The sequence below is a fragment of the Triticum urartu genome, chromosome 6A (genome assembly GCF_056163025.1).
Source record: "Triticum urartu cultivar PI428250 chromosome 6A, HENAU_Tu73, whole genome shotgun sequence".
NCBI classification, from domain to species: Eukaryota; Viridiplantae; Streptophyta; class Magnoliopsida; order Poales; family Poaceae; genus Triticum; species Triticum urartu.
The window spans coordinates 73895941-73905829 of NC_141878.1; positions in this window are offsets into that span (position 1 = coordinate 73895941).

A 9889-nucleotide genomic window follows, 5' to 3' on the forward strand; every position below is an offset into this window, starting at 1 on the left:
TGTAGGGCCACTGATGGTAATCTAGCATCCTATACTAAGCATTTAGGATTGCAGGTAAGGTATCAACAGTTGTAGCAACAATGACAGGCTATGCATCAGAATAGGATTAACAGAAAGCAGTAACATGCTACACTACTCTAATGCAAGCAGTAAAGAGAGATTAGGCGATATATGGTGATCAAGGGGGGGGGCTTGCCTGGTTGCTCTAGCAAGAAAAAGGGGGTCGTCAACAGCGTAGTCGATCGGGGCACCAGCAGCGGCGTCAGTCTCGTAGTCTACCGGAGAGAAGAGGGGGAAGAAACAATGAATACAATGCAAACAGATGCATAACGGTGCATGACATGTCAAGTAGCGGTGTTAGGTGTGCCCTAACGCGGTATGAGGTGATACCGGTGCAGGTGGGAAACATCCGGGAAAATATCCCCGGTGTTTTGCATTTCCGGACAGATGAACCGGAGGGGGAAAGTTGCATGTTCACTATGCTAGGGATGCGTGCCGGACGAACGGGCTGGGTGTCTGAATTCGTCTCGTCGTTCTGAGCAACTTTCATGTACAAAGTTTTTCCATCCCAGCCACGGTTTATTTTATATTGATTTTAAAAGATTTAAATCATTTTAGCATTTATTTAATTAATTTAATTCAACATTATCCAGAACAGTGCACGCTGACGTTAGCATGACATCAGCAGTCAACAGAGGAGTTGACTGGTCAACTGACATGTGGGTCCCATTCGTCATTGACTGTTTAGTCTAATTAGGGTTTAAATAATCTAATTACGGTTTAATTAAACTAACTAGTTAATTAGATTAATTAAACATGATTTATTAACTTAATTAAATTATTTATTTATTTATTTAATTCTTTTTTTAATGAAACGTTCTCAGGTGGGTCCCTGTGTCATAGGCAGGGGGTTCTTAGCGGGCGAACGGGTGAATGGGTGCGTGTGCTCGCACTCGTGGCCACGAGAGGCGAGGGTGAGCGCGCCCGGAGCCCCGGTGGACGGCGACGGCGGGAGCAGCGCCGGGAGCGAGGAGTAGCGGGGCCGGGGCGACGACACGTGGCTTGGCGCCAGTGGTAGTGGCCGCGGCACGGTGGCAACGGCGCTGGCGGAGACGAGCGCGGCCGGCCGGCCGTAGGGATGCGGCGGGCGAGGCCAAGGGAAGGCGCGGGAGGAGCGTCGAGCGGTGTCGAAGCGGGGACCGAACCGGGCAGCGGCGGCGAGCAACGCTGGCGCGAGCGGCAGCGCAGGCGAGTGGAGGCGGCGGCTGCGGGGTGGAGCCATCATGGGCGCGGGGAGGCTGGCGGGGCGATAGCGGCGCGGCGCGGCTCGACAGGTGCGGTCAGAGGACGCTAGTGGGGTGCGGGCGAGCGGAGGCAGCTGCGCTGCAGTGGCTAGCAGGGGACGGCGCGAGCGGGGCCGCGACGAGCGGCGGGGCAAGCGCGGTCGGCAAGCAGAGTGAGGCCAGGGCGCGCGGCGGCAACGAGAGCGGCAACGGGCGCGGTAGGACGACGGCGGCGCGAGGCTACAGTAGCAGCCGTGCCGCAGCGGCAGGAGGAGGAGGCCAGGGGCGGAGCGCGGCAGGGAGCGGGCGCGGCCACGCGGGGAGGAGGCCGCGGCACAGGACGGCACGGGACACGCGCACGAGGGGCGGGAGCAGGTGCGGGGCGTGCGAGGTGACCGCAGGGTGAGGGAGAGGGGCGGTCGCGGTTCTCACTGCGGTTTGCAGGGGACGTGGCAATGGGGGTGGGGGCGAGGAGGAGACGGAGACGACAACGTTGAGGAGGCAGGCCGGCGGGGCAGCTCCAGCGAGTGAGGTCCGGCAGCGATGAGCGGTCTCCTCCTCTCGATCCTGATCGGATCGAGAGGTAGGGGGAGATATTTCGGGGGAGCAGGGTGTGGGGTGTCGGTGGCGAGTGGGGGAGTGGGTATAAGGGAGTGGGGGCGGGCCTTGGCCCAGTTGGGCAGGCCAGCTGGGCCGGAGCCCAGTGGGGGGTGCTTTTCCCCTTTTTGTTTTTCTCTTTTGTATTTTCTTTTCTTTTCTTTTCTGTTTTAAATCATTTTAAAATATCTAGGCATTTTCTAAAAAGGTGTCCTCTTCACTATAATTATCTATGTCATATTAGGCATTACCCGAACATTTTTGTTTTAACTTTTGAAAACTTTTATTGTTGACATTAATTTGAATTTGAATTTTGAAATGGTTTCGAATTAACCAAGATTAACTACAGTGACAGAGGTGATGTGGTATCGTTAACGTGGGATTACTGTAGCATGATTATCCGGGCGTTACACATTAGAGTTGATTGATGCATATCATATGATGTTTTCGTAGTATGATTTCTAGAACTATTTGTGACTCTTTGGGTGGTTCATAAGATTGTTTGAAAACACTACTTTGAGGTGGTTCACTACTACACGGTTTCATCATACTTTCTCCAATAGGAATAAAGACTTTGGAGTGATTCTTTGCCGCACTTTGAGGGATTGTTATGTGATTCAATTAAATGACGTTGAGAGATTGCCCTAGTGAAAGTATGAATTCTAGACTTTATTTCACCGTTTTGCTCACTTTTTGTTATTTTCTACCTTGCTATTTTTAATTATTCAGATGATAAAACGCTATTTCTACCCTTCATATTACATATATATCGTCACCTCTTCATCGTACTAGTGCACATATACAACTCGCAATTGTATTGGATGGGTTGGACTAGTCATCATCAACGCACGTGCAATGGTTCTTTCTTGAAGGTGTAGCCTAGGAGTAATGTATTTTTCGTTTTTAGTTTGTCTTTTATCATAGGGTTAGTGGCTATCTGATGGAGTTACTGTCATGAGGCATGCGACTTAGTTTTTTTTTCAGATTGATGTTTTTTGGCTGCTGGATTTTGAATAATAGATAAATTATATAGTTGTATCCATCGCTGGATGCAGACACCGGGAGTTATCATTCTTTCTGGAAAAGAAAAAAAAAAGCAATGATAGGTAGTGAGGTGAGTCCGAAATTCTTGTGGCTCAACAAAATTGTTTTTATGTTTGTGGCGACCCGACTGAGCTGGCAACCTGTGGTAATCTGACCCATGGAAGGAAAACAAGATTGGTTCTCCTCGTATTCTGTGGTTTAATGCTTGTGGCGATCCGACTGCGTTGGCCACCTGTGGCGACCCGTGGAAGCATCCTCACATTCTTTTGTTTTTGTGGCGATCACAACGCAAGTTGGAAGAGAGCAAAATGTTCTTGTCTGGGTGCATCTCATCATGTAATGCACCTTTTGGGCACTCAAAAGGATTTACCGCACCAGCTTAGCTGTGTCTTATGGAATCTAGGCTCATGTGCGTGTTCTTCTCCACTGCATTAGAAATCTCTTCCCGTCCGCGGACAGGAGGAGATTAGTAGAAGACTGTTATGTTTGTGTCGACTATTTTGTACTAGTTAGGTTACGTTTGGACTTGGTGTTGTAGTATGGATAGGATACTTGCAGTGTCGTAGTCGGATAAGTTGTACTCTTGGCCTTTGTAACCCATGACGACTAGATAGCAACAGGCTCACAAGAGGGTGCTGGCGGCTTGTGCCGGCGCCCGGATGGCCGGTGTTGCGGTATCTCGGGGAGGAGTGCCCGTAGTCATTGACCCGGGGAGTAGGCGAGTTCGCCGAACCTCGTTAACAAATCTCGGTGTTGTTATTGTCTGTGATTGTTTGTTTCTTGATGGATCGACCGCGTACCTCGGATTTATTTTAATAAGTAGTATCATGAGCAAGGTTATGAGAAGGCGCTGTGTGTTGATCCGAGGAAGAAGGAGCAGTCTCGTGGTTGGATGCCTGGCGGTGGTGATTTGCAGCTGCAGGTCGTGAGATCGGCGACTCGGCGTAAAGCAGTTGATAGAGGCGGCGTGTAGGCGCGTGCGTGGGCTGCGGCCCAGGAGGAGAAGCCGCACGGTTGCAGGCAGGCAAGTCACGGGGCCAGCCACAGCTCGTGAGCGCGTACGCGTGCGTACGGAGGTGCGCAAGACCGGGTCGTATACAGCCAGGTATGTTCGAGATTTGTTTTGGAAATAAAAACTGGACCGAGTCCTGGTGGGGCTCGTGTACGAGGCAGACACCGTGCGCTTGCACTTTAAAAGGCGGCCGCAGGGACGCACCGTACAAAGGCAACAGATCAAATCAAGCGGAGAGAAAATCTATCAGATCGAGGGGCTACGCATCCATCGGAAGGCAAGAGCTGAGGCAAAGCAAGTTGCGCTAGTATTTTGGAGTTGAGCCAAGGGAGCACTTTCACTTGAAGACCAACTGGTTTGTTGATTGGCCGCTGCTACACGTAAACCGGCTGATGGCAGGGATTTTTAAACCGCCTTGCCATCCGTTGATTAGGGCCGCTTGATCTCTGGAGTCTGGACCATCACTTCCATCCTAAATACCCCTATATCTCTCCTGCGGCAACTGTTAAATTGTGATCCAAATTATACCGTGTTGGACTAGACGTAGTACAACTGGTGTGGGCCTTTGCGTTGACGTCGACGCGTACGAGTACAACTCGTTTACTTGTCCTTCAAGAACTCTCATGTATTGCCCTCTTATATACCTCATGTAGTCGCACCTCAGACGGCCTGTCGTCTCGTGCTTGTAATACTCCTCCTCATAGTGATTGCGCCTTCGTGCGTCCGTGGTTTTCTCCCGCAAGGGTTTCCACGTAAAAATCCGTGTCTCTCGTGTCTCGTTTATTCTCGTTACTAACAAGTGGTATACAGAGCTAAGGTTATAGATACGAGATTTGAGATCGAGAGATTAGGGTTTCGTCTGCGTGCGCCGCCGCACGCCGACCAGGCGATCCGTCCAGATCGATTTCTGCTACACCGCCCTAGCAGGAAGCCGAGTTCGACAAGATTTCAGCTGAGCCGATTGAAATCCGCTGCCGTCGGGCACACGCAGCGTCGCTGGTGCGTGAGTTGCCGCTGCTACTACATCAATCGAGCCGTCCCTGGCCGTTCCGCCGAGTTGCAGGTGTTGGTCGCTTCAAGTCCCGAGGTAAACAGCTATCAGCCGACACTAACTCCACTTGAAGATCGGAGCAATCATTAAGTACTACTCCAGTAGTACGAAAAGTGCTTGCAGCTACCGAACTTCACTGCTCTTGGTATTTGAAATTTTTAAAAACCACACTTTTGATACTCAAAAAAATCTTTAAAAAAATACGTGGATATATACACATATTCCTAAGACCTGGTAAAAATCTGGAAAAGAAATAATTTTTATTTTAGGAAATACAAAAAGGAGAAATTTCTGACATAAATGGCACCCTTTTTATCCTATATACTGTCAGAAATTTATTTATTTTCCTATAGCCCAAAACAAAATGAGGTTTCTACCGAAACTTGATGCGTGTAATCAGAATGTGTATATGTATCCCCGGGAAAAATTTCACATTTTTTTGAAACTTCAAAAGAATTTTAAAATGTTCAAATAAAGAGAGCAGTGAAGCTCGGTTGCTGCAACGCCTCTCCCTCCAGTAGTACTACTTCTCACGTGAAGGCTGCAAGTTCAGTTTTTTTTTTATTTCCCTCCATCAATTGCTACGTCTACCCGTGAGCTACCAGGTGCTACTTTTCAAGTTTCGTTTGATCCGCATATTTAATTCTGTCAAGAATTTTTCTATCGGCTTGTACTACTTTGTGTACACAGATTTATCGACTCATGGCATCCATGAAGTACGATTTTCCGCTGCTGGATCATGACACAAGGTTTACCCTATGGCAAGTCAAGATGCGGGCGTTGTTGGCACAGGCCGACTATGATGTAGCACTGGATAGTTTTGGGAAGAACCGAATTGAGGACTGGACTGCTGAGGAGAAAAGAATTGATTGTAAGGGTTTATCACAAATTCAACTCCATTTGCATAATAATATTTTGCAGGAAGTTTTGAGCGAGAAAACTGCCGCCGCTCTATGGTTAAAGCTGGAAGGGATTTGCATGACTAAAGACCTCACCAGCAAGATGCATCTGAAGCAAAAATTATTTCTGCACAGGTTACCCGAGGGAGGTAATGTTTTGAATCATATTTCAGAATTTAAGGAGATCATATCCGATCTAGCTGCAATGGAGGTTAAGTATGAAGAGGAAGATACTGCTTTAATGTTACTTTGTTCACTGCCAAGTTCTTATACCAATTTTAGAGACACCATATTATACAGTCGTGATACTCTCACACTTAATGAAGTTTATGAAGCTTTGAACTCTAAGGAGAAGATGAAACTAATGGTGCCTCATGATGGTTCAAGTTCATCCCAAGCAGAGGGATTATCTGTTCGTGGCAGGACAAAGGAGAAGAACTCCAATAATGGAAACAGAGGCAAAAATAAAAATGGCTACAGGGGCCGGTCGCAATCCAGAGACAAGAAATATTGCAGATATTGCAAGAGAGACGGGCATGACATCTCAGAGTGTTTCAAGTTGCAGAACAAGGAAAAGAGGAAAGGTAACAAACAAGGTGAAAATTCTGCTAACGTTGCTCGTGATGATAGTTTCGATGATGCTCTTGTCGTTATTGCTGGATGTGTTGAGACCAATGATAAGTGGGTACTTGATACTGCATGTACTTTTCATATGTGCCCACATAGAGATTGGTTTAATACTTTTGATTCCACTACTTCTGATGGTTCCGTTTTGGGTTTTGATAATTCACCATGCAAGATTGAAGGCATAGGTTCTATTCGAATCAAGATGTTTGATGGCATAATCAGAACTTTGACAGATGTTCGGTATATTCCGAAGATGAAGAGAAATCTTATTTCTATGAGTGCCCTTGATGCAAAGGGATACAAGTATTCAGGTGGAGATAGTGTTTCGAAAGTCACCAAAGGTTCCCTTATTGTGATGAAAGGTGATTTGAGTTCGACCAATGGTCTTTATTACCTTCGAGGTTCTACTATTTCAGGTAACGCTACTCCAGTTATTTCAAAGAATTCTGATTGTGATGCTGCTAACCTTTGGCATATGCGTCTTGGACATATGAGTGAACTTGGTTTGGCAGAGTTAAATAAGAGAGGTCTTCTTGATGGATATGAACCTGGTAAATTAAAATTTTGTGAGCATTGTATCTTCGACAAGCACAAGAGGGTGAAGTTCAACACTTCGACTCATACAACTGAAGGTATTCTTGATTATGTGCATTCTGATTTATGGGGACCATCTCGCAAGAAGTCACTAGGTGGTGCTAGTTACATGCTGACTATTATTGATGATTATTCGAGAAAAGTATGGCCTTATTTCTTGAAGCATAAATATGAAGCATTCTCAGCATTTAAGGAGTGGAAGATTATGATTGAAAGACAAACTGAAAAGAAGGTAAAGATACTTCGCACTGATAATGGTATGGAATTCTGTTCTGAGCAATTTAAGAATTATTGCAAGTCTCAAGGAATTGTCAGACATTACACCGTTCCTTATACTCCTCAACAAAACGGTGTTGCTGAGCTTATGAATAGGACCATTATTTCCAGAACCCGTTGCATGTTGTCCAATGCAGGTTTGCATAGGCGTTTTTGGGCCGAGGCCGCTTCCACTGCTTGTTATCTCATTAATCGTTCACCATCTATTGCTCTTAATAAGAAAACTCCAATTGAGGTATGGTCTGGTTCACCTGCTGATTATTCACAGTTGAGAGTTTTTGGTTGCACTGCTTATGCTCATGTTGATAATGGAAAATTGGAGCCTAGGGCTGTTAAGTGCATCTTTCTTGGTTATAAGTCTGGTGTTAAAGGTTTTAAATTATGGAATCCTGAAACCCAAAAGGTTGTTATTAGCAGAAATGTTATCTTTAATGATTCTGCTATGTTACATGATGTTTCATCTACTAATGTTCCTGTTGAGAGTGAACAGCAGCCTCCCATTCAGCAGCCTACTGTTCAGGTGGAGCATGTTATTGATTTAGGTGATACATCTCGTAATGAAATTGTTGATGCACATGATGAACCCGTCGTTAATGATGATCATGTCACTCCCACTCCAAATCAGCCTGTTCCACCCAGTTGGAATCTTGCACGTGACAGAGTTAGACGGGGTATTAATAAACCAGACAGGTTAATTGAAGAGTGCAATATTGTTTCTTTTGCTTTATCTGTTGCAGAAGAAATTGAAGGTAATTCTGAGCCTTCTTCATATTCCGAGGCTATTATTTCTGGTGATAGTAATAAGTGGATGACTGCTATGCATGATGAGATGGAATCACTTGAAAAGAATGGCACTTGGGATTTAATAAAATTACCTAGAGAGAAGAAACCTATTCGTTGCAAGTGGGTTTTCAAGAGGAAAGAAGGTGTTTCTCCTAATGATGAGACAAGATATAAAGCAAGGTTAGTTGCTAAAGGTAATAGTCAGATTCCAGGTATTGACTATAACGAAGTCTTTTCTCCTGTTGTGAAGCATATCTCTATTCGCACTTTACTCAGTATTGTTGCCATGCATGATCTTGAGCTTGAACAATTGGATGTTAAAACTGCATTCTTACATGGAGAATTAGAAGAGGATATTTATATGGAACAACCTGAAGGTTTTGTTATTCCTGGAAAAGAAAAGCTTGTCTGTAAGTTAAATAAATCTCTTTATGGATTGAAGCAATCCCCTAGACAGTGGTACAAGAGATTTGACACCTTTATGCTCTCTCAAGGTTTCAAAAGGTCTAATTATGATAGTTGTGTTTATTTGAAAATTGTCAAAGGTTCAACTATTTATTTGCTCCTTTATGTTGATGATATGCTTATTGCTGCAAAGAGTATGTCAGAGATTAATGAACTAAAGAAGTAATTGAGTAATGAATTTGAGATGAAGGATTTGGGTGCAGCAAAGAAAATACTTGGCATGGAAATATCCAGAGATAGACCGTCTGGAAAAGTATATCTAAGTCAGAGAGAATATATTGATAAAGTTCTTCGTCGTTTTAATATGCATCATGCCAAGCCAATAAGTACTCCATTAGCTGCACACTTCAAATTATCATCAGCTTTATGTCCTAAGTCAGATGCAGATATTGAGTACATGTCTAGAGTTTCCTATTCGAGTGCAGTTGGTTCACTTATGTATGCCATGGTTTGTTCTCGTCCTGATTTATCATATGGATTGAGTGTTGTCAGTAGATACATGGCTAATCCTGTAAAAGAGCATTGGAAAGCAGTTCAGTGGATTTTCAGATACCTGCGTGGTACTTCTAATGCTTATTTACAGTTTGGGAAAACTGGAGATGGACTTGTTGGTTTTGTTGATCTGATTTTGCTGGTGATTTGGATAAGAGAAGATCACTCACAGGTTATGTTTTTACCATTGGTGGTTGTGCTATGAGTTGGAGAGCAACTTTGCAGTCTATTGTGGCTTGTTCCACTACTGATGCCGAGTATATGGCTATTTCTGAGGCATGCAAAGAAGCTATCTGGTTGAGAGGTTTGTATTCTGAGCTTTGTGGATATTCATCTTGCCCTGCCGTGTTTAGTGACAGTCAAAGTGCTATATATCTTACAAAGAATCCAATGTATCATGAGAGGACAAAGCACATTGATGTCAGATTTCATTATATTCGAGATGTTGTTGCTGAAGGCGATTTGAAGGTATGCAAGATAAGTACTCATGATAATCCAGCTGATATGATGACAAAGCCAGTTCCGACCAATAAGTTTGAGCTTTGCTCAGGCTTAGTTGGTATTTCTCACTAGTCCTATGGACTTTGACGCACAAGGTGTTTATGCTGATTTGGATGGAGTTATTCACTTTCTTCGACTACTGGAGGAAATTTGGATCAAGCTGGAGATTGTTAAATTGTGATCCAAATTATACCGTGTTGGACTAGACGTAGTACAACTGGTGTGGGCCTTTGCGTTGACGTCGACGCGTACGAGTACAACTCGT